A 27,297-nucleotide genomic window follows, 5' to 3' on the forward strand; every position below is an offset into this window, starting at 1 on the left:
TACTTACAATTGTAGAGCTTTACGTCTTTCTTGTTCTTCACGTTCAAGCTTTTCTTGTTCTAACGCTGCTGGATCTCTTAGAATAACAACAGGTTGATTAATCACAGTGCCTAAATCTTGACTCTGTGATACTAATGATGGATTTCGACTTTGGTGCTTTTCTTGATGAGATTCTGTAGATTCTGCATTAGGAGCACTATTTGTACTATTCACACTGTAAGAACTACTCCCATGTGTTTCACGACCATATCGTTCCATAGTACTATGTTTCAAAAACTTTGATTGTGATTGCTGTTGTGGCGAATGAGTGTTTAAACTCATAGAGGACATAGATATTTCATCATCTTCTTGCATGCTGCTGTAAGTTTGATGTTGAGACTCTTGACTGAGAGAAAAAAATAAAGAACGATATTAACGTATCTGAAGTATTGAAACTTCAAATACAATCTATCAATCGAACAAATGTTAAGACCAATTGATTCTATAACAAGTAAAGAACTACCATAAACACGTAGATATATTATATCATCAAGTTCTTGAATATTTCCTTTTTAGAAATAAAAGCCCTATAAAATTAAAAAAGCTTCATATAAGAACTTTTAATACTGACACAGTCAATCCCCAAATCTGTAGAAAACTAGATAATATGAGATAATTAACCAGCTCTAATCGAGTTGTTTTCAAGACACATGATTAAAAGTGTTGGGGTGATCCGGCAAATTTCTCGCAAAAGACAAGCAAGGATCAGGAAGCACTAAGAAGTGTTGCCTCCAATCAGCATTCATTTGAAGTTTTAGCCAAAAATATCAAGGAAGTGAAACGTCACATGTAGAGGTTTTGATTGACATTCCAGAATCTTCGAGCAACCCAAGGACATTGAAAAATATTATAAAAACCCTATATTTTCTATGTTAAAATGAACCTTGGATTAAAGTACCTCTCGCATAATTTGCATCTCCTCTCTCATTATTTAGGTCGCTGTATAGTTCTAGCTTGGGGGTTACAGAAAAGCTTAGGAAGCGAATATAGCGTTCAATTTGCAAGACTTATCAAAAAGTAACAAAAACACAGGATTGGATTGATTCATGAAGAATATGTAGTAGTAGAGTTCAGTAGTATTAGTTGTCTTGTTTCGCACCTCGGACTGTAGAGCCAACACACAGTCCTCATAGTTAATATCAATAATCTAATCAAGTAAATGATGGGAATTAATATTTTGGAACTTATTACACGCTTTAAGCCGAATGATCTCTGATAAGTAACTGAAACTGCAAGCTTTCGATAACCGATCTAGCTAGTGGATATTTCTTAATAGTTTTAAGTATATATAGATTCCAATTTTATTCAATAATATGTGACGTTAAGATTTCAAACCACCATTCACAAGATCTAGTTATGAAAAACAAATATGTATTAGAATCTAAACAGTAGGTGTAATTTAAATCCCACCAAAGGTGTTGCTTAATTAGCTTTACAACTTTTCATTTACACCATCCAAGTATTCCTATACATCATGAAAAGTGAAAATCTTTAGTTCCATATAATCATTCACGCTTATTGTACATATCACTTCTTAGAAAGTGGCAATTCGAGCTACCCACAAAATATTTATTACTTAGACTAAAATAGTCTTCAAAATGTAGAGCAAGTGTTAGTTAAGAACATCGGTGTATTAAAAAAACTCATAAATATTCACAATTTTAAAGTAGAATATGAACTTCACGATGGCTATAGCCTAAGTAGATAACAAACTAAGGAGACACCCAGTTGTTCAGTCATCATCAATGTAAAAACTAGCACAAATGTGCGTTGGGCCAAGTTGCAGTATCACAACATTACAATAATGAGATGAAATTAACAAGATGAATGATGAAAGTCATAATAATGAAAAAGATAAAACATTCAGAGTATGATTCGAAAAGACAATCAAAAGGTATGTATGAGGGAATTCTAGGACTTAAGATGCAGTGTAGGGTAAGAAATAAACGCATTTATGTCAATGTAGACAATTCTGAACCATGACGCTCAACATCTTTAAGCAAGAAGGCGATTATTGCCCGAAACACAACCAGGGAGTCTGAAGAGACATCCGAGTAACATATTAATCTGCATTCAAAGAAATCAGCAGTTCGATTATCAGAAAACTAAAAAAATCAACCACTTCGATGTATCCTCATGTGCTGATTTTATTTAAGAGAGAACTTAGCCAAAATGACGAAGAAGCACATTATTTACAACGGATATTTTCAAATGAGTGATATAACACCTTGGTGTTTAAAATAAATAAGTGTTAACAACAAATTTTAAGAAACTGCAAAATATCATCTTGTTTTGGAGAAAAGTAAGATCTACACTAAAATAGATCACTATTACAGTAATACTTCAAGTTAAACATTACTAAGCATACATTCAATGACATTAGAGTTTTCTTAGTTCAACTATTAGAAAAATCTAGCTTACTACATTGTTGCAGTTCCATTGGAACTCGCATATTGTTGTTTCTTGTGCTTGGAACCTAATCTATACTTAATGAATACCCATTGGAATTTATCCAGAAATATGTGAAAACCAATCCTCGTACAAATACGATGGAGTAGAAAAGAAAACCTGCTTCTTACACTTACGTTTCAAAGGTGATGAAATTGCCGGAATAATTAATCACAGACTAAACTGCGTTGAAAGTGACCTACCCAGCAGCAAAACTTATGACAGCATGGCAAACGAACTGCTCACTTAAACAAACCAAAATCGACAAGTCCTCTTTTCTTAGTAGCTCCAACTGCATTTACCAATTCACATGTACGTGCCAAAGCACATACATTGGAAGAACTGAGAGAAGAGTGCATGTCCGCATTTCTGAGCATGTCCCAAAAACCTTGAGGCTGCGAGGGACTAAGGCTTTCAACAGCGCAATAGCTCGGCATCTACTTGACACCGGGCACATCATCGACATTCCGCACGCTTTCAAAATTATCAATAGACAAAGACGTACGACCACCCTCCGTTTTGCTGAAGCCACTGTGATCAAAAAACATAAACCAGACTTATGCATTCAAAAAGAGACTATAATAAACTTATCACCACCCTGGTGATTCTTTGTGTGCGTGTGTGTGTGTTTTGGTTATTTGGGTTATTTTATTCATTTATTTATTTTAAAATATTTATACTCCTCCCCTATTACATAATTCTTAAACCACATTATTATTCACATATTTCCACAACCTGATCCTCTTAAATTATCTTAACTTTTCAAATTCTATTTAATTATTATTGGGTAACCTATCTTATGATTATTCAATTCCATTAATCTCTAAAATTATCACATAATTTATGGACTTCACTAAACCGACTACACCACCCAACCCGAATTATTTCCTTTTGACCTCTGACCTGTTCTAGATTATATATATATATATATATATATATATATATATATATACTTATTATTGTAATCCAGTTATTTAGACTCATCTATGTCAATTGCTTTCACACTATCTCAATGTAAAAATTCTATCACATTTTTGGTTTGTAAGCAGCTGACAGGAAACCTCGAAATAATATGAATTCATACTATTCTGCACCAATTTTTGTTCTTGCTTTATTTAAATTCATAAAGGGAACCAAGTGCATGAAATTTAGAATTATATAGTGCCAAATTCATTAAAAAACAGATGGATATGTTAAAAAATACTATTTATACAGGAAACGAGCGATAAAGCACAATTATTAAAGGGTTTAAAATTAGCTACAAAAAATATCTTAAATTATTTATTCCATTAAAGTGGGTGAAGAAAAAAACAAACCTGTAACCACTGCGTGAAAATGTTTCATTTGTCCATTGACGAGATGGTTGGCCTTGTTGACTAGAAATTACTTGACCTTTTGATCCTAACGTATAACGTTGTTTAGAATGTGGAGAATGACTACGATCGGTACTATCAATCTGATGGGAAGAAACTGAGTTTTGGCGTCCATATGTAGTGCTAACATCATTAGAAGTAGTACGCAAAGACCTAGGCTGCACACCTCGTTGTCTTCCCCCAACGTTATCTGCTGGTACCCGACTAGTTGTGAGAGCTACACTTGACTGAACTGGAACTTTACTACAAGCAGCAACATTTGACACAGTGGATTTATTTCCATAATTTGTAAATCCACTTACACCTTCCTCTTCTTCACTTGATGAAGAATCGAGCATTATTTAAAAATATAGGGACAGGTGTGAATCGGAATTCTGAAATAAAAGGAAAACAAAATGGTACACGTAAATAAGAGAAAAGTGTCTAAAAACATTCGCTAATAAGTGAAGCGAAAAAACACAATCATGTGACAATTGTCTCTGAAGAAAATGAGAATTAATTTGTTGATAATATATTTAAAAATGTACTTGACGTAAATGTAGTCGGAAAATATGACCCAAAATATCGATCATTTTGAAGTTCCACATACTCATAAATTACGCCTCATAGAGACAAAAACAAACCTCTTGACAGGTTAATATTACTGTGTAAATCACAAAAATGAGGCGAGATTTGAAGAAAACCTAGGAATCTACTTAGTCTATGTCGCTAGTAAATTAACACAAACTTCATTCCCTACTATAGAGACCAAGGGATGCAACAGTTAAAGCTGACAAGTTTAACACTAATTAAAAAAAAAATAAATTGCCTTGACTGTGGCAAATAATGGATTGAGGAATTAAACAATACTTCTTCTTACGCAACCATGGACATAGACTGAGAGTTAAATGAGAAAATATGCCATCCTTTATATCAATTTACGCTGAAAACAATAGAGGCGAATTAAGTAACTGTGCGAATTTCAAGCTGAGATGATAATCACTTAAACGAAATAGAGATTAAATTCAACCAAAATACAGCTATAAAAAAAGACTATTCATGGAGTAGCAAGTTTCAGGAACTGAGTCAAAAATGTATGAATAAAATCCATTGTTATTAGCAGAGGTAACAGGGAGGCATATGGGTAAGTCAGTATTTGATAAATTTAAAATTGTCAGCAGCGTAAAAATAATTTTCTATCGACTTTTAGCGTGACAGCTTGGGGCAATACATATTTATGATGCCTCATGAGTTATTTCTGACTGACTGATGTGAGAAAATTGGGAACGATGAAAATATGGACTTTGTGAAGAAGAAACATTTGATTCGTCATTTATATATATATATATATATATATATATATATATATATATATATATATTTAGTATACTATCCTAACGGACAAATGAATTACCGGTGACTCAAATCATTTAATACTCAATAACCTATATAGGAAGACCATGAATATTGTAATTTCTAATAACATACGCTTTAGCATTCAAGAAAGTGTTTAGTTTCATTAGGTAAAGAAGGAAATTAAAACTGAGTGAATAATTGGTCCTTCAATTTTATTATCGTTGAGGCCTATCAGTAAACATGTCAGTTTGATAAATTCAGTCTTGTAACCGGCTATTACGAGGCCACGTTGCATTATTCAGTATAATCAATCAATTAGCAGTCTGGGAAAGTGAGGCAGAATAATGTGGATTCATTATATTTACAGGCTGCTTACAGCCGTATTTATACTGAAATATAACATTATATTGAGCAATAGACATAGGTGACTGAAAAATCGGGATGAATATTAGCAGAAATCCCAGTCACCACCGTTTATTATTTAATGTCATATTTTAGTATGAATATAGATGTAAACAGTTGGGGGAAAAGCCTTCACATGAAATGAATCTATATTATTCTGCTTCAGTTGTTCTGGCTTTAACCCAAATTCATAAGGGAAACTAAATGCATGAATTTGGTGTTCTTTCGGGTATTTTATTAATCAAACTATTCATGGGAAGCCAACACTTCGATTCATAAGGTATACTTAAACAAACAAGCAAAAGACAACAATGTAAGACTTTTCACAGTAAAGTAGTCATTAGAATCTTTCTACAAACATTGATGCTGTGATTATTCCGATTCCTTGACTGTTCATCTTGTTAATTTCATCTTCCGTGAGTTAATATGGTGTGGCAACTATGGTAAATCGATATTTGCCAGCTTGTCAGCTAATTACGACTGACTTCAAATTCACAGAAAACTGAAATACAAACAAATAACTTAAGAACATCAGTTTAACAAAAGTTACTTCCGACTATCTTCGAAACAATCATATCTCACTAGAATTTCAATCTAAAATCCAAATATCCATTTTAAACATCTATTACCAATAATCTCCGCTCAAATAACAAGTATTATGAAACACATTAAAATTCGGAAATGATAGTCCAATTATCGAACAAAGTTGAATTCTGATCTACTTCCTATTTTACATATCTTCATTTTATCTCCTTTATTAGAAAGAGCAAAATGGATATACATATAATTATGCAGAAAAAATAAAAGAATTTTGTTTGCACTAAAATCCAGTCCTTTTAAATATATTTGACATTACACAATAACACCAATTACTGGATTTTGCTTTCGTTGAAACAAAGATACACAAAAAATCGGACAGTACATACGGTAAATGGAAGATATGCTGATATACCATAAATATAAAAGTTTTATGACAATCAGACATGAAAATTAGCTTGTTTGTAATCCCTATTTTTATACTAAAAACCTAACTTTAATTTACGACACGAGTTTCGATTAAGTGGATATTTTTTATATATAACCATAAGTTTTGATTATGAAGAGAACTACTAGTTTGGACTTCCTTAAACACCTAACACGGACAACTCTTTATCGTCTGTAAATACCAGGCGCCAACTTTCTTCCAGCCGTCTCCAACACTAGTCAGCATTGTGCGTCGTGATAATGTGTTCAGGCATACGTAACATGTGGCCCATTCCTGAGTTATATCCTGTCTATCAGTTACTATTTCCCACATTCACAGCCACAATTGGCCAAATCTTGTACAAATGTTATTTCCTATTTTATGGTACGATGTGGTCTGTTAAGTTGGTATATAAACTCAGTATGTTTGGAATAAATTATTCATATCGCAGAGGCTGAGATCTGTGTTCTGAAATTAACAGACTGGGCTAGACAGGAAGCAGGACCGATAAGGACTCTAGACTGCTGGTATGGGTATTATGCGTTATTGGGCCGGTTGATAAATTAGTGTTAACTAATTGGCGGTATCATTACATTATACATTGATGGGGGCACAAACCCACAAGTTATAATAATTGGCGACGGGATGAAAAACAAAGAACCAAAGGCACGAAACTGCAAGTTATAACACTTCTCATCACTGAGTTCAACTCTAATGGGTCGTCTTAACTTGGCTCTTCTGCGTCTAGTGAGGCGCAAGCAAATGCGTACCCGTATCAGAGCTTGACCAGAGTCTAAATATGTATTCCAGAACGAGCGACAGTCTTCTATCGACCCTCTCCAACGATGACTGATGAAAATATGGTATGCTTAAGTCCATCGATGCAAGGGGTCACCATGTAAGACGATGCCTCTTCTTATGCTTAAAATTAGTATCCGCTAAAAATAAACGATTGTCTGAGTACAGTTGCAGCAGATGGTCACCATTATCTGTTCGCTAAGCCGGAATACCGAAATACCCACCTAAATGTCTTTCTGTTTGGTTCAAGCTACCTACTTGAGCATTAAAGTCACCTGCTACTAGTACTATGTCTGAGTGTTCAGCTTTATGAAGTTCAGAAAGCTTTATTTAAAATCCATTTTTACTTCATCCAGGCTGCAGTCGGTCGGAGCGTATGCAACAACAGTTCGGATAATTTGATATCATGAGGAATTATTCAAGAAAATAAATCAGAAATTTTTATGATTGGCACGTGCTGCTCAGTAAAAAACACTGTTGATAATAATCAAGAATTTAACTTAATATCTACATATCTAGATACAAATCAGTTATCTTTTTACACATGTTACTACTGAATCAAATGTCATAGCATCAATTCAATTACACATAATCATATTTGTTTCCTAATTATCACTATTCATCTATTACGTAACCGGTAAAAACATGATCAACTGAGTCCCATATATAATAAATATAAACGTTCCGGACTAACCTACGCTCTACAATAAAATACACTAAAACGAAAACCTCACAAATTTAAATGACGAGAAATATAATTTCAACGGGAAGTTTTCCTCGATATCACTATGAAAGGTCAGGATGACGGACCAGTTGATAGTTACAAAAGCTATAACATACGAGTTCATTTGAGTGTTTAAAAGTAAAAGTTCCCTAACCATTTTGTAATATTCCTAAGTGAAATGTTTACACAAGTTTGACAGATTTCAAGGCAAATAAATTTTTACGGGTTTTATTCGGCAATGCATACCTTCAGCAGAGCTACCTTATATAATCGGTTTTATTGATAATTAATGTATAATGAATTTTCAACCCGAATTCTAAGCTATCAACCCAATGAAGTCATATACCTGTGTATGTAGAACTTGTTGCACATACACATACTGAGGAAAAATAATTGTAATCATCGTTTGTGTCTAGAAAACAATGACTATTTGTTACAACTAATTTTTTTTATAATAATGATCTTTCCTGCTTTTTGTTCCAATCTATAAAATTTTGTATTGTACTATGAACTTGTATTAAGTTCAAGGCCTAACTCTGTCACTGGAATATATATAAAAATACACTTAAAATATAATTTAGTTTATTTAAAAATAGAAAGTTGAAATATAAGCGTAAATTGATTACCTTAATGTAACTAATATTTAAAAAAGCAAGTTCATTTCAGCATAACAAAAAAAATAGAAGTTATTGATTTGTAAACACTAGGCTGACATAGATAATGTTTTATATTTTTAGTCCTAAATTGTTTTAAAGACTTATTTTATTTTATTTGAACACCCAAATATTGGTACAAGAGGGCACAAAATATATATGCGCCACACAAAACAACGAGAAATCGAAGAGAAAAAAAAGGTAAGGAGCGTAAAACAAAGTAACGAACAGATTAGTGTAAGGTAGTGTAATAATAATAATAATAGTAATGGGGGAAACGGAAAGGTACAATCAGAAGAAATCTTTCAGTTAAGGAAGTTACAACCACTTTTTATGAAGAAAGTAAAAGAAGGTTACAGCAGGATCGCCACTGCCTTCTGTTCTTAACCGTATCTGACAACGTCTCTAGCCACTGTGTTGCACCATTTCTCTGACCCCAGACAGGGAGTCGTGAAGGACCGACAGAAGCCAGTCCTTTGCAGCTTTCTTTCATACCCAGAAACCATATCATACACTGACCACCTCTCCGCTTTTTCCAACCAGTCCCAGAGTCGGCAAATAACGCACGACGTGGAATTCTCTGAAGCAACGTTCGTAGAACATGTCCAAGACACCGAAGTCGGTGTTTTAAGATGGTGACACCAATTGCATTATCGTCTCTGTGCTCGAACACACGATGCCGAACCTATGCGTTACTAACATGGTGTTGCCACTGGATGTCAGCAATCCGTTGGAGACAACGATGAACAAACACAAAGAGTCGTCTAACATCCTCAACTCGGAGAGGCCAGGTTTCACAAACATAGTGCAAAACTGCTCTCACCGACGCGTTGTAGATCCGAACATTTACAGCCAGACTAACATCACGAAGGCACCAAAGATGGCCCAGATTGGCATAAGCCGCTCTGGCTTTCACTATACGTGCATTGATCTCATCACTCACACCCCCACCAGCACTTATGCAGCTACCCAGATACACGAACTTCTCGACTACTTCTATCTGCTCACCATCCAGAGTGAGTACAGGATTAGAGTCCTGTCAGTCTTGTAGAAGTACTTTGCACGTCGAAGGTGCAAAGCACATACCATACCTACGGACACTGATTACCAACTGATTAAGTGCAGATTGTATTGCTTGGGCATTATCGCACAGTAAGACAATATCATCCACATACTCAATGTCGAGAACTTCTCCAGGCAACAGATCCACATAGCCATTACTTACATCCATCAGAGCTGTTTCCAGTATGTCATCGATGGCAAAGTTGAAGAGGAATGGTGAGATTGGGCAACCCTGCCTAACCCCACTGCTCGAATGGAACAATAGAGAGAGGTGGTTGTATGCCCTCACTCTGCCTGAGGTATTTGTATATAGGGCTTTTAGGATGTTAATAAACTCCTCAGGCACACCCTTCTTCAATAGACAATCCCAGAGAACAGTCCTGTTCAACGAATCGAAGGCAGCCCTAATGTCAAGAAACACTAAGATTGTTGGCCTTTGATAAGTATGACGGTGTTCTAACATTTGGCGGAGGGTGAAGATATGATCAATACATCCTCGGCCAGAACGAAACCCAGCCTGCTCCCCGCGAGTCAATCTTTCTCGGGTTTTGAACAACCTACGAAGTATGACGGAAGCCAATAGCTTGGACGCAATCGGAAGTAGACCTATCTCCCGATAGTTGCTACAGGGACTACGTGAACCCTTTTTAAAGATAGGGACAACTATCGACTCATTCCATGTCGTTGGTACACTCTCTAGTTCCCAGATTTTTGTAAACGACGCCGTCAGTTCCTTACGCAGAAAGCCACCGCCATCTTTAAAAAGGGCCGGAGGTAAGTCATCTGGGCCAGGTGATTTGTAGCGCTTCAAGAGTTGGAGTTCCTTGAGGAATTCCGCCTCATCTGGTTGATCAGTCGTCACCAGCCATGCAGAGCAGGACAGTCTGACCGGTGCTGCCGGAGCAGCAGGCCAGTTGAACTGCCCTTCGAAAAACTGCCCATCGTCCAAGACGTCGATGGATGTTAGTGATTGGCATCCCATCATCCTCGCAGATTGTTTCGCTCACACCAGACTTCTTGCTGCTAGTGGCTCGGATGAGTTGGAAGAGCTTCCGGTAATTACCAGATGCAGCTGCTGCTTCCAGCTCATTAGCACGCTCCGACCACCAGGCTTCTCGGTCCTTACGCAAGCTTTGCCCAATTTCATTATGTAACATCCTTCGTTTGTGGTCAAACTCACTGTCACCTGGAGTAGACCGACGGGCTTCAATGAGTTGTAGGGAACCTGAAGAAACCCAATGCTTATAAGCGGGACGTTTCGCGAACCCACAACAACTTGCAACAGAAGTTGCAACCAGCTTGCTAACATCAATCCGTTGGTGGCGGTCACTTCGTTGGCCACTGAAAAGTAATGTAAGATTGGCGCAGACCAAGGCATGGTCCGAGTCCATATAGGTACTCCAAAAGGAGCGGCAGTCTTATACACAACCACGCCAGCGGTAGCTGATCGCGATGTGATCAGTCTGAGTCCAGGCTTGGGACGCGAAAGGAGGATGCCAGGTGGCACATCGGCGATGACTGTGCCGGACGTTAGTGCTAGCCAGAAACAGGTTGTGGTCTGTGCATAGTTGTAGTAGACAGTCCCCGTTATCTGTCCTGCGACTAACAAGTCCCCATCGGCTACCTAAACGACTCTCTTCTGTGCCTAGACGCCCGACCTGAGCATTCAAGTCTCCGGCTAGTACTACAATATCTGTCGAACGCACTTTCTGTAGATCAGATAACTGGTTGTATAATTCACCCTTGATTGCATCCGGGCTGCAATCTGTCGGGGCATAGGCGATGACGAAAAGACATCGTTTCTCACGCCGATTTCTTCTCACTTTGATGCAACTCTCTAATCTAACAGCACATAACCGACTGTTAATGGGGATTCAATCGATTAGTGCTGCCTCAGCTCTCGCGCTTAGTGAGACACAAACGCCATCAAGACCAGATGAAGATGCCACAGGGTCCCCGGATAAGCGCACGTAAAACAAGCTTTTCGAAGCGACAGATGGAGAGCGAATTTGTAGTACTTCACCAGAGTCTTGAATACGGGTCTCAGATAGACAGCAGACATCGATATTAAGACTTTCTAAAGACATAGCTAGCCCTATCTGTTGTCCAACCTGCATAAATGTGCAAACGTTGAAGGCAGCCAGTTTGAATGGTGCACGTGGTTTCAGAAAAACTGCTTCAGTACTCATATTCAGTAGTAACATACAATTTTCAACCAGGCAGTGACTCGAGAACGTAGTAAATAATAATAATAACAGTAATAGTAATGATAATGATAATAATGTGAATCGCATGATTGTTAATCGAAGCAAGACAAGTATTTTCCATAAATATCGACATTTCATCATATTTGTGTATGAGCTGTGATACTGCCCGGGTGCTTAGACAGAAGCAGGTGGTTTCCTTAGGGGGCCACACTCTGAGCCTTTGACCCAAAGGTCTGATCCACAAGGCAGTGGAGCATCGTGAGGAGATGCAGTCCCATGGTGGCCGGTGACCAACGATTGGTTCATACGCCATTTGTTCCCGCAGGACACTGGAGCCTATGAGCACCATTGGTTTGGGATCCGTCTAAAGTGCCGGACATTCACTTATAAATGCTCAGGTGTAATTTCTGAGGATACAGGAAAAGAGTTGTGTACTTTTGTTAATAGGACTCGGCTAATAGATTATTACGGTGACGTCTAAAAGTCGAACAGTGATTCGCAAAGTCCCTTTGAAAATATTTCGTAGTTAAGATAACTCACATGAAATCTACGCTAAGATTCACTGGACTTTAACAATCTAAGAATATTGGGAGAATGAATTTACAGTTGAGAGCGGCCTACTTAAGGCTGTCTACATGCAAACATATTCCAAAATAGTAACTATCGATCGAAAATTTTAACTTATTCCATTTTATATTCATGTAGATTTGTCTGAATTTTAAAATAAGAATATAAGAAACGAGACTTGGTAACAATATCAATCCTGCTGCTTCTGTAAAACTGACTTGAAGTATCATGGAATATAAAGAACTAATCACCAAGTTTATTCATCAGTGAATCTAAGACCTGTCCTTAACTAAATAACATGAAAGTCACTAAAAGACACATACAAGCAAACGGACTAGATTTTTTATTGTTAACTGTGAAAGTAATCCATAAACTTAAGAGTAAATACTTAAAAACTATAAATAAACGACCACTTAAACTATGAGATAATTATATAATCATCTCGAGAAGATTTAATTTTGCGAATTTACCAATCTACATGTACGTGCTAAAACGCATAGATTAGAAGAACAAAGAGAAGAGTACATGTTCCCAACAACTTGAGACTGAGAGGTGCAAAAACTCCATATAGTGCAATAGCTCTGCATTTGATTGATACCGGGAATACGTTTGATATTCCTCAACCCTTCAAAATTATCAGCAGACATACAAACACAGCGTCTCTTTGGTTTACCGAAGTAGTGGCAATAAAGATACTCAAATCTAAATTATGTATCCAGAAAGAGACAGTAATCGACTTATCACTACCCTAGTAGATCGTTATTTCCCATTGGTATCATTATTATTTTATTAGTGTTTACTTTGTTATGTGGTCTTAATCAAACTAATTCTTATTTTACACCGAAATCACCCCTTAGTTCGTTAGTTTTTTTCATTCACTCAATTCTCTAAACTTATGTAAGCCTCTTCAAATCCTGTTTAATTATTACGCAACCCACCTTATCGATTCCTAATTCTATACAATTATCGTCTCAACGCTTCAAATCTTCTATATCTATTTTGGTGATTTGAATTTTACGTAAGTTCTTCACAAATTCTATACTTGGCACACAATCTGTATTATCTGCCTCCGGACTTCATTTGATTACTGTCTCACCCGCCCTCCTATGCTTTTAGGACTCCATCTCCAAATGACCTCACACAACTGTTATTACACGGATATCTATTTATAGTTACTATTGATAAACTTTGTTGTTCTAATTCTTTCCGTCATCAATGCCAATTGATGCACATTATATCATAACTCAATGTTACATTTTAATACATATATGGTTGTAAGCGACAGATGGGAAACCACGAAATATAATGAATCCATGTTGTTCTTCCTCAATTGTTGTTTTGGCTTTGTTCAAATTCAATGAAGAGAACCAACTGCATGAAACTAATTTTGTCCTCTGGAGTAATATCATACTATAACATTTTTAATAATGCATTTTTAAAAATCACCTAACCAACTACTTTATATTGAATTTAGAGAAATACTACCTAACCTTTATGTGTACCACTCGAAAGTAATCCCAATTTTTAGTAAGACATTACGATTTATATTGATCATCACTTCAAAAATCTAAACATTAGAACTTTAATCGTCGTTGTTTTCGCCGAGTTACGAGAACCACATCTACGTATATACGGTCACATGCAAGGAGTTTCGACGGCCTAATGAAGCAATATCATTTGAAATTGGAAGCGCCAAACCAAATATCTTATTTATAATTACAACCCTAAGATATTCACCATTAGTGAATGTGAAAGTAAACATGTCTGGTTACAAGAATCGGCTTGAATTTCAATGGATATCCGGTTGACAGAAATAGATTATCCTAGGAAATTTAACAGAGTAGGATACAAACAAACAAGCACTTGTTTACCATACCGATAAATGTCCACTTTCCAAGTCATCTTTAGACTGTAAAACGGTTTGATAGCAGTTTAGTAGAGGGTGATTACACTTAGTATACTACATGATGTAGTTGTTAAAGCTCAACTCATCGACGAAGAGCCCTTACCAGCAAAACGTGGCATTTATAAATATAAACCTTAATGATGATCATATAAGATTGACATAGATTAGATGAATATACGACACTATGCACTTGCTAAAATATGAAGCAAAATATCAGAACCTGGTGAAATATGTGCGCAATCTCAGGTAACCAAGAATATATGTAGTCTTATCAATGGAAATTTGCAGCTACCCAAACTAAATCCTTGAACTACCAATGTAATCTCTGAATTTAATGCAGATGTGAGGGAGTAGATGCCATCAAGTTGTCAATGAAAATGGCAAGCCGTCCAATAAGGAGCAAAACTTTGTCGCAGACACAGACAACTCTACAGCCTAAATCACAAACCATCCGAAGTATTCTGGTGATAACAGTACTACCAAGAATTTTAACGAGATGGTGGAGAGAAATTTCAGTTTGAAACCCTAACATTAAATACGAAGGAAAGCCTAGAATGAAAATCTCCTGGTCCATAGCTCATTCGCCAAATTACTGAACAAACAACACGAAAGAAAAAAACTGTATCACTGATAATACACAGAATTTATGAAATAAAATTCTACGCTTAGCCCAATCTTCCCATTTCGGGGAAACTTTGAGTAAAATTTGTGGTTTTTCACAAGTCCGAGAAGAGTTTGGCAGTTTTTTAAATGATTTGGAGGACTTTGGGAAAAAACCCCGAAGCCTTGTAAGATTCTAGAGAACTATTGCGAAAACCCCTAATTTTCCCAGGTTTGGAAAAAATTTATAAGTTTTTGTGCCACTTCCTTAAAACTGTCCCAATTTTTCTATTACGGCTTTCCTAAAATCTACTCAAAACGGGCAAACATTTCTTGAAAATAGGAAGATTAAGACGCTAGCCTGCACAAGATAAAACGTCTACTTCGATCTGGCTAAGACACCAAGAAAATAATAAAGAAACATTACTTTTGTTCCGTGTAACCTAAAATTGTTCTGAACTGACATTAAGATGCCATGAGATCGCAAGATGAACAAACGAACTCACGAAAAATCCATAAGTAACGCAATTACAGAATCATACGGCGCGCTACAGTCCATTAGAAGTAGCCCTATATTCAATTTCATAAAACTGAATGAAAAGAAGTCATATAGTCTTTTCTGAGATACGAAACAACTCTATCAAACTAGTAACTGTTCAGCAAAGGCCTAAATGTTGTTTTGTCAATGCTTGAAAACTAATGCGTTTTGGGGACTCCCCAAATAAATAATATCAAAATCCAATATTACGTCTCTGAACTCTACATCTATTTCAAAAAATTGCCAGTTTCAGATTATTCATTTCTATATGTTCGGATCTGCACCTGTCAAAGTTATATGGTAACAATTACTATTTACATAGGAAGGACCTGGAATACACCTTTGTTTGAATTGATGGGCCAAAAACCTGATATTATTTTGAAGTCATCAGAAGATAAACAAGCACTCACAGATTTCTCGGCTTTTAGTGCGTTGCTTATGTATATGAGAAATAAGATTAAACCCCTCACACTTGTCTAGAGACTTCCGGTACTTATTTGACTTGGTGATAAGAGGAAGTCCTCGTACTTTATCGTTTATTTCGTCTCAGAATATCTCATTTCACCAAAAACGTTTCTTCTTCCTCTCGCTATAGAACATTCAGATTTATTAGGAGGGACTTAGATAATTGCAGAGGAGTCATTACGAAACTTGATAGTACGTAATCCTATGTTATTTCTTTTTGCTCGTGTTTGATCCCTGACTTAACAAATCTTTCTTTTATGGTAACTGGTGGGGTAACCTTTTCAGGTTATCACGTCTTCAAAGTTTTCTTTTCGTATAAGTTGTCATTAACAGAGACTCAGCAATTCTAGGTTTCCAGTATCCTGAAAGTGCTACTTTGACGAAAATAATACTAATGTAACAAAATTGTAGATCACTAACGTAGATGGTCTAAGTCGAATGATTAGGAGCCCAACCGAGTCAGACCGAAATGATGTGACCAACAGCTAACTTTGAAGTCACACATCGTGATCAACACCTAACCTGGATTACCCCTTCGTCATACCAAGATACTATGGCTGATCTGAAAACCGTATAACACAAATAATGTTATCGGAGAAATACATTAGTAAACGTAGGTACAAGGAAGAAGTTGAGACTACCATCGCATGGGCCAACCCATGGAGTGCAATTAAATGATGCGCGTTGGTTGTCCCTTAACTTGACAAGGATCTGTGAACTATTCAAAATATAGAGACTGAATTGCTGAATAATTTGGCTAGGACTCAGTGACATTTCATTGGCCCTATAAAACGTCGGTTGATTTAACCGCAGTGCTTTGACAAAGGTATACAAGTCAAGCTTGTTCAGTAAGTTTGGTAGTTCTTACAATCGACTTTTCAATGGTCTTTCCAAAGCAAGACAGTTTCGTCAAGTCTGCAAATAAAAATATTATGATCATTATCTCAGAACTTTTTTCTATTATACACACTATGGTGAGTAAGCTCACAGGTGAAGACTGAGGCCGAGATATTTTTAAGTCCATTAAAGCTACCTACCCGTTGATTTCACCCTTCATGCCTGTAATATTCAGTTAACAACTTGATTGTAAACTTAAAAATTTTGGGCATATTGATAACCCTGCAAATAATCTTGAATGTGAATGGTGAGGATAGAGCTAGTGTAAAGGCCTCTACTAATATTTCTATTTACCCTGTACATAGGTTGGATTGACAGCTAGCTCAGCCGGATGGGGAGCGATATGACTTCGGGGACTTTAGAAACACTCAAAAAGTTTTGTAATTTATTTTATCCCAGTATCTAACACGCGAGTGAGTCCAGACATTAGTGGACAATTATAACAGCTGCCACCTTGTCTATTCAACCTTCGAATATGATATATATCACAGTCATCAAGAGATATATCTAAGCTGAAAATGCTACTAGTAATCCATTCCCCAATTATCTTAACAAGTGGTAATTGATAAACGGATAAAAATACGAATAGATCTGCCTTGTATTTACAAATCAATATAGTGTCGACAAAACATGTCAAACAGATGGCCCACTGCTCTAAAATAGATTGAAGTAAGAGTCATTATAACCTCCAGGAGTGTGATATGAGATTCGCTAAGGACGTTTCAGATATTAGGCTCATATGTCGCATCTGCCTTCATATTGCTAATGCTCGATACCTCACCATAATTACCAGCAGAACTTCTATTCTAAAGAAATCTGGTACAGACCGTGGAATCAAATTACACGCGTCTTCTAAGAATGAATAAGAAAGTTTGTCCATATGTGTTTTTTCTCTTGACCATTCCTTTGATAGTTCTTTACATTTTGTTGGTGACATCTATGCATTTTTTTCTCTTTTGGCTCACTCTGGGGTATGTCCTATATATTAATTCCTTCGTATTATATGGATTCATACAGATATCCTCACCGTGTTCTCCCTGACTTCAGTAATGTTATAAACATGGTTATGAGACAACCTGAATTACAACATTGCCAATAAACATATTAGCATCTTGATTGAACCTAACACTGGATTAATGTATACATATTCAAATCATGAAGTCTTCGAGTGTGTTGAAAACTTCGAAATATAGAATATGACTCGTAAATATATTAAAGATGATAAAATTGCGACTCATTATGCCTAGTTCATCAGAAAAGATGCCTACAGCAACTGGTAAATTTGAAATTTTCAGGCAATTTGTATGCATTTACCTAAGAAACCCCGAAAGAAACTCTATTAAATCATGTTAAGTGGAAATGATTCCAGTAACTTAAAAGAGCAAAATTTCATATTAGGATTCATCAGAACAGCCAGAAGGTTCGTGAATTTATTTCTGAATTGCAGAAACAAGCAGACAAGTGTAATCTAATGACAAATCTCATGTTCATCTTTGCTTTCAATTAATTGTACTAGTAATAATAATTTATTCTCAAAAGACAGTTTGTTACATGAGGCATGCCAGTTTACAGGTAAGATTTAAAAATTTGAAAATCAAATCAGGCAAAAAAGCTCATTCAAATGCCTAAACGCTCCTTACAAGGTGATAGAAGTGTATGTATTTATTGTGGAGCAGTATATGAAATTAAACTTTACAATATGAAAAATTCCAGTACGTTGCTAAATCGTCCTAATCAATTTCATGCTTAGGACTAAATAAACAGGCGTTTATTTGGAAGACTCTCGTTTTCGCGGAAACATGGTCAACAGTACACTGAAGTAGTGCTGAAATCTATCATATGGTAAACCTCATTCCTGTAAACCTTAAACATGTCGGTTGTGTATACGTAAGTCATTGATGTCTAGAATTCGTATCATATATTTCAAGACATTCTTCACCACAATCCCCGTGATTGGTCGATGATCATCTCCAAAATAATATGTAACTTCTGCACACTCGTAACACCACATGATTGAACGAAGAATTCTTCCTTTTGATAGATTTGATAGAGACTCTATCGTCACAGCATGTCTGACACTTCTATATTGCATTAAAAAGTACGTACTCCCCTCTCCAGCTCATTAAATGTTCAGGCGGTAATAGGATCAATAGCAGTTTTCAATGTCCTGGCAAAGTTTTCTGCCTGAACATTAAAACAAGGGTGCTAAGGCACAGTTAACAAATGTCTGCACTCTATACCATTAAACCAGAATGTAAGCCTTGCCAATGACTTCATTTTCTCAACACCTAAATGTCCACTGTGAAGATCTTCACGGACAGATTTACGAAATGATGGAGGGATAACTATACGCTCATTTAAACACAAAATACCACCAGGAGTAGTGGATAGCTCATCCCGCTTTGAAAAATATACGGGGAATCTACGTTTCAGATTAGCATTTCAACCTTTCCGTATAGCATTCAGTATACATCCAAAGTATCAACGACTTTCTCTAATGAGATCTGGACGCCTCACTGGTAAAGTTTGCACTAACAAACAGTCTGAAGTATCAACAGGTCTATCTTGTAATGACTGTCGAGAAATGTAGTCAACGCGTTGAATTTTTGGGAACTCCTCTGCTGAAACGTGTAGTCATATGCACTTAAAGCAATACTCCATCGCTGAGTCGTAGCAGCTGAGGAACGTGATAAGGAATTTTCAGAGTGATAAATAAACTTTAAAGCTTCATGATCAGTAATAATAGTGAATTTCTTTCTGAATAGATATTTATGAAGTCTTTTGACAACCCAAAACACAGCTAATGCTTCTCGCTGAGTCTGTGAATAACCTTGTTAACTAACAGTAAGTTTCGCAACTGGTCTACCTTCCTACTCCAAAACTGAGCCAATATTCACAGGCGACGCAACAGTAATGAGCACAGAATGTACACTAGGGGATTAAGTTCGAAGAACAGCATCACTTTGAAGAAACTTTAGTAGGCTTCGTAAGCATGGCTCTTGTTCCCCACTCCATTTGGATGAATCGGATGTCGAAATATTAGATAAACAATTTGCACGACAAGAAAATTAGGAATAAAACCGGGATAGTATTGAAGAGCATCCACTAGTGAACGTAATTCCGTAAGATTTTTTGGAGACGGTGAATTTGTCAGTGGAGTTAGTCGTTTAATATCTGGTTCAAAATCATTACCACCAACTAGGTATTCAAGACATTCGAATTAAACGACACAATAAAGCAATAAGCCTCTGATCATGAACTACCCTATCAGAACCATGAACAATGAGATCAACTTGACAAACTTCAACACCTTCAACATCACCAACTACTTATTCATAACTTCCTGAAATATGGCAGGAGAACAACTTAGACCAAATGGAAGGAAATCGTACTTGAAAAGACCAAGAGTGTTAATTGTCGTCAAAATAAATGAAGATTGATCTAAAGCGATTTGAAGATAAGCATCTTTTAGGTCAACTTTCGAGAACACTTTAGAACCATGAAGTCGATTTAAAATATCTTCAGCCTCTACCGTCGTGCAGGTTTGTTTCATGAAACGGGAGTTCAGTGTTAATCTATAGTCACCACATATTCTAGAGGTCTTGCCGTCCGGCTTCAGTGGCGTAACAATAGGAGTACCCCATGCTGAGGACTGGATCGGTTCAATTATGCCTTTCGCACACAAATTGTTCAATGTCTTATGTACTGTTTCTCGAAGACCATAAGGAATTATTCGTCTCTTAAGAAAGACTGGATCACCTTGTACTTGAAGTTTTATAGGCTGAATTTTCATACCTCCACTGCACTTGGCACACGTAGCTATCAATTCTTTAAGTAAAGCATTACAATTTTCTTTACAAACTAGGAAAGACAACTCCATTTTAGGCCTTTTCAAATTCCTTAAACCCAGTATTTACAGTCCTGTTTGCCTGGCTAAAACGTCACAAACTTTTAACATTATTTATCTTCTTAACAGCGTGATATACTAAATGACTATGTGACCCATAATGCAAATGCTTTACCCATCTGATTTGCTTGTAACATGGAACTGGTAGAAACAGTGTATTCCAACTATGGACTATGATTAAAGCAGTATTCATACTTACCGCAAACGTAAGAGAGCCTAACATCACAAAAGGAGGGAGGGTGGCGTTACTGACCAGTAAACATGATGGTGAGGAGATAACTTCAATTCACGCATATCTGTAGAGCAGAACATTTTGTTTAATTACGGCTCCTTATGGTCTAATGGAATGTCACGAATTAATGGTATTGGTCCTGTTTTATTTTACAGAATACCTCATTGAATCGTGTTTAGAACAATGAATTGGTTTCACTTCCTACCGAGTAATTCTACTACAAGCAAACTAGACAATTCGCTAAGAACGAAGCCTACTCAAGACCCTATGAATTCTAAAAAAGGGCTCAAACAGCTTCGACAAAAAAGGGAAACAGCCATTTGTGTATCAGAATACTGTTTTCAGCACTATATTTTATAACTGCACATAATCCCATACTATAAGCTTCTTTCTGAACCACCTCCATTTGTCAGTTTTTTATCCATTCATAACTTATTTACACTTATTTTGTTTAACCTATTAGAATGTTCATGTTTATAAATACTTTAGTAGAAGAGAATTAGGCTGAGTAGTCATACCTAAACTATTCATTCATGAACATTATCTGTTCTGCTTCTCGTCCGTTCTTTTTCTTGCACCCTGTTTCATCCCACTTGAGATGTGTCACCTAAAACAGATATGGAACGGGTAAGTTCGTCCTGCACCATCATTAAAATCTCAGATATTCCAGAGGGATATAAGGTTGTGGTGTTTAGAAGCCCCCCATTTCATGTGGATCTATTCTCGTCCATCAGTCGCACGTGGCAACGCAACCTTCACAAAGCGCGCCAACTGCGATACTGATTGAAACCATCAAAATTCATATCTTGTGAAATATCAACACAGCCGAGTAATTTACCGCGGTGAAAATTGTATCACTTGTAACAATTTGACCTTGACTGTAAACTGACATGCCTCATGTGACAGACTGTTATTTGAGAATAAATTATCGTTATTTTTATTATTATTTGTATGCAGAATTATCATCTTTCATTAGCAATTCACAAAATCCTCGTATGATCAGTCTGTGTCCAGTAATCTCCAACACTGAGACTTCAGTGGGTCGTACCACAACGTTAAGATTTAAATATTTCAAATTCTTGGGTGAAATAATGAAATCTATACTGCCTGTGTCCACAATAAAATCATGAAATGAACTAAGGGATGTATATAGTCGCTTTTGAATATGAGCATCACATTTGGAGATGGTGGATAAAGATAAGTGAACACTAGAAACAGTCGAATTATTGGGATCGAAATTAAAAGAATTTCTACTACTTGAGGCGAAATGAACAGTAGCTTTGCAGACCGACTGGATGTGACCTATCTTAACACATTTAAAATATTTAGCATAACGAAATGCACATGAATTACGAGAATGAAATGTGCCACTGGATAAACATTTACCACACTTGATCTCACCCCTTTGGTTTGCTTTGCAATTTTTTGTTGAAACACCCTTCATATTAACACGAGGATAGGAATCACTATTAAACGAACGCAAGTTTGATTGACCCTGAGATTGTATTTCATCATGACGACTAAGTAAAATATTAGAAATTTTCGTCGACTAGAAATCAAGTTCATTCACTGCCTCGTAAATAATACATGCAATTCTAGCATCTTGAAAGGAACAGTTCGGCATTCTTACAGCTATCTTTCCAGATCCGGTGTGTGCAATTAACCGGTACCTCAGTTGCACATGAAGTTGATCATCGAAATTACATTTGACAACTTAACTCTGCAATTCAAAGATGAGTTCCCTAACCTTTCGGTCATTCTGACGGATCATTTTATGAAATTTTGCTCTCTAACGACATACGAAACTAGTGTACTTTACATAATTTAATAATAGTTCATTAAGAGTTGCATAGAGAAGTGAGATAGGCTTTTCCATTTGTCAAAGTTTTTATTAAGCTATATTCGTTTTTCCTAATGAATGTGAGGAAATGTGCCACGACTTTATCACTCTTATATCTTTCTTGATCATGCTCCAGATTTTAAATCTTTCCAAATGATCCTCAAAATCTTTAGAAGTTAAGTGAATATCTAACTTTTCTGTCGCAGGCTCTATCGCGACACCAATAATGATAATCAGAATTAGAACAAACTAGTAATCCCATATATAAACCATTTGGATCAAGAAATATTAGGTAAGCACGAGCGAATGTACTGTTTTTGGAATGCGAAGTCAAGCATTCAACAAGTACAAAGGAATCGTTGGTTCATACAAGCACCAAAACTGAATCCATTATTTCACTCAAAAACTTGAAGTTTTCATATTTTGATGTTCTAAAGTGAACTTTTGAAGTAAAAAGACTTTGAATTAATGGAAACGAACTGCCTATACGAGGATATTTCAAATTGCATTTTAAAGATGACAGTTCGTCATACCATGTAAGCTTGCATTAGGTGAAACCTGACCGTTAATAATAAGTTCAAAAGTTTGAAAAATCCGAAAGCGAAAGTCATCTTTATTGACTTTTATGGAAAATTTCGATGTTTTAGTTAGATATTTGGCAGATGAATGCGCTAAGTGCAGTAAAGAATGAAAATTGAGCTCGCAGAATTTTTTTCGTCTTTCCTAAAAGACGGGCAATCCCTTATGATCTTTCAAAAACAGTGCATAGAGCACATATGATCTTGCAAAAGGAAAGATTTACTGAACCAGTTTAGTCTTTAGAGTGGTTTGTTCTTGTTGCTACACTTCGAAGTTTGATGGAAAGACTTCTAGAGTATGTGGTGATAACAGTTCAACGCTGAAGTCGTCGAAGCGCAAAGGCTATTAAAATATGCCTTTGGATTACAATGAAACTGAATAATTACGCTTAATAGGAGTGTACGCACAACTACAAAAGTTATGCTTTAAAAAAGGGCGCTCTGCATCCCACCCTTTTAATTTTCTTTCTATTTTTCGGCACCCTCGTAATATACCACCAAAAACATATGGAGCACATGACGTCGTCACGAACCCTCGAAAATACCTCCGTTATTTATCGGGGAACAGTATTTAGAAGCACAAAGTGATATACAAAAGTCTGTTCCAGTGTTTCTATGACCAGTGGGTTTTATGGCATATTAGCCTAAGTGTCTAACTCATTACAGTAAACTCTGTTGCATTTGTAACAATTTATTCTCACCTTTGAACTAACATGGTTCATGTAACTTATTGTTGTTTGAGAATATATTATTACCATTATTATTCCTCTACATCAATCTTCATTAGTTCTGGGAACGATCGGCACTTGTTTTGGAATATTCAAATACAGCTCCTTACATTTAATTTATTTTACCTTCTACCACATTTTGGGAAGTGATGAGTGACGTAATCTGCCATCTTAAAGGGCTGTACTTAATGAATGAGTGGATCTCTGTGCCATAATTCATCCATTAGCTCAGATTTCACATTTGAGAATGGTCAATTATCCTGTATTTCATTTTTGGCTTCAAAAATGAATTTTCCTCTGTGGCAACCTATTTCAATCGTTGACATCTAGCACATTTAAATGGGACTAGGAAAAGGAGTCTTGTTTACGAAGTGTGAAGTTTGTTCATTGTGATTGCGTTCTTCGAAGTTACATTTTATTGTACACCCTATACTCATTGCTGATACACCTGCTAAGAGTATTGGTGCAGTTTTTGAGCAAGTAGATGGACGAGTAATCTGTCTCACGCATGCTTACTTTAGCTGAATAAGGTTATTCACAAACTCAGAGGAAAGCAATAGATGTACTCAGGATTGTCAGACTGCTTCAAAATCATTTATGTGGATAAAAATTCAATTTTGTTATAGTTTATGAGGCATTTCAGTTAATTTATCGTTATGAAAAATCTATGGCACTTTCGTCAGCTGTGGTAGTTCAGCGACGAAGTATTTCTTCCGATGTTTATGACCATATTGTTCAGCACAGAGGTGCCATACCAATTTTACGTGTTGACTTCATAATTCGATAGTCGTTGTACTATAAACTTGTTTATGCCTCACATTATTTAGTGGTCCAGACTTTACCGAGAGTCCATGCATAACGATTTGATCGTGCCTGTAAACTGACACGCCTCACGTAAGAGACAATTATTTGATAATAAATTATTATTATCTCATTACAGAGACTCGTCGATACTTTTGATGTATGCTTAGTGTAAAATGAGAAAACTGGGATCTGAAACGCGAAATTCCTGACTGATTTGTCAAACGGAATGAATCATTCACTACGCCCTATGGTATTTTGTATTTAAATGATTGTTTTCTATTCTTCCTACCCATAAGGGATTTCTTAGTGGAAGTTAAGGTGTTGAAAAGCTGCAAACTTCGGTCAGGTTCACGTGTTGTTGACGGGAGATAAGTGACGACATAAGTCTCTGAGCAACTAGTTTTGAAGTATGTCATCCTTCAAAATGGACTTAATGGACCATTTTGCCAGAGGTCTGGCAGACCACTGTGGTTCATTCCTAGTTAAGTACCTTGCACTTGTCGTCGCAGATTATTTTTTAAGTAGTTTGAATTATTTACAAATATCACTGAATTCTTACTGCAGAATTCAAGTGCAAAGAAAAGTGTTCAGTTGTGTGGGTGTCATTAAAGTATTAGTAACTGAAGGTGGTTCTCACTTTGCTGCAGACGCACTTATCGTCTGGTTGATTGGCAGGGAACACACAAATGTTCAATAATTCCATACACGCTTATTTTAAGTCACGCAGAAAATTCCGTCAGAGCGTTAAAAACTACGATTAATTCCATCACTATTATAAAGTTCGGTCAAATGAAGAGGGAAGTACACATTCCTTCCAAAATAGAGATGACTACATATTCTGTAATGAAAGAAACCTCAACACAGTTATTAAAAGAAAGGATTCTTTGTCCAGATTTGGGGTTCTTAGAGTCTGTAGAAGTTACTTACTGTCGTGAGAATGACAGTTGAATTCGTGCTGTTCTACCTGACTTCCATACCCATCCATACCTCACCGTCGAACATACTGACTTCGGAAATCTTCAATCACATTCGTTTATATAAATAATTACTATATTGTTTATGATTCCTGAGACTCAGCCAACTTGGAGATGCTGCCTGAGTATGACCACGGTTTTATTCTTATTTTATTTAGAGATTAGATTACTGCCGCCAAACACATTGTGCGATAATTTTGTTGGTTCCTCTGGATGCAAATTCATGAGTCCACCCCTAATGATAGGCACTTGACTTATTAATCATTAAGCAATCCTATGGCTCCTGAAGTTTGGTTGCTTGTGTCAATTCCATTTCATTGGTGACATTTTTGTCCTTTGGGCAGTACGTTGTTTCTGGATCATCTGGGGCCCTTTCGCTAACTACCAAGCGCTATATCCAAACAAACAATAAATGAATGGTAACTGCTGGGCATTATTTATTATTTTTACTTGTCAAGTAAGTAGATTATGTATATACTAATATTTCTATTAGCATTAACATTCATCTGACCTTTTGGCTACTGTTATACGATTTTCCATTCTTAACTTATTCCTTATTTATTACTTACTATATCTTATACTCACAGCCAAATCTGGCTTGGTCTTTTACAGTTATTATATTTAATATTATGGTATGATTTTGTGTGATCTGCTTGCATACAAACCACTTATCTCTGAAATATACGATCCATAGAGCGGATGCTGATATTTGTGTTCTGAACTGGTCTGTCTAGACTAGGTGAGGGGCTGCTATATTTGGAACCAACAGGGACCCAGAGTTGGCTCAAGACTGATAATGATGAATAACTCGGAAATGGCTTAGCACACGGACTGTCACAGAATTCCGTATTCTGATTGGTGATTTCGTCACATGATATTCGAAGGGCCATAGGACATAAAACTAAGAAATTATTGTTTATTCGTTGTGGTAGTTATTCGTTATTCTGTAGTCGATTTTACCGTTTTTTTTACTACAATTATTGACTCACAGAAGAAATTAATGACAATATCTTGTACTGCTCTTAAATTATCTGACTTTTTGATTCATTTTATCTTCATCATATATATATATATATATATATATATATATGATTAATACAAATTGACGCTGACGACCATTGTTTGAATTAGCTACAACGTTCATAGCATCATTCGAAACCATTACCGCACAAAATTTTATTCTGCCGCCACATCTTGTTTCATTAACAATTCATTTCCTTAATAGTATATTTATTCATTTGATTCATTTTTAATAC

The 27,297-nt window shown here is 36.3% G+C and overlaps 1 protein-coding gene across 1 annotated transcript in view; it reads right to left on the minus strand.

The window, feature by feature from the left end:
- CADPS2_1 (Ca -dependent secretion activator) overlaps positions 1–10,563 on the minus strand; it is an 80,486-nt gene extending 69,923 nt beyond the window's left edge. The window contains exons 1-3 of the mRNA XM_051215726.1: positions 6,148–10,563; positions 3,804–6,099; positions 8–385 (exon numbers count right to left, since the gene is read on the minus strand). The gene's annotated coding sequence lies outside the window, so the exon portion shown is untranslated. The remainder of the gene's footprint in view (positions 1–7; positions 386–3,803; positions 6,100–6,147) is intronic.
- Between the last annotated feature and the right edge of the window lie 16,734 nt (positions 10,564–27,297).

The sequence above is a fragment of the Schistosoma haematobium genome, chromosome 1 (genome assembly GCF_000699445.3).
Source record: "Schistosoma haematobium chromosome 1, whole genome shotgun sequence".
Taxonomy (NCBI): domain Eukaryota; kingdom Metazoa; phylum Platyhelminthes; class Trematoda; order Strigeidida; family Schistosomatidae; genus Schistosoma; species Schistosoma haematobium.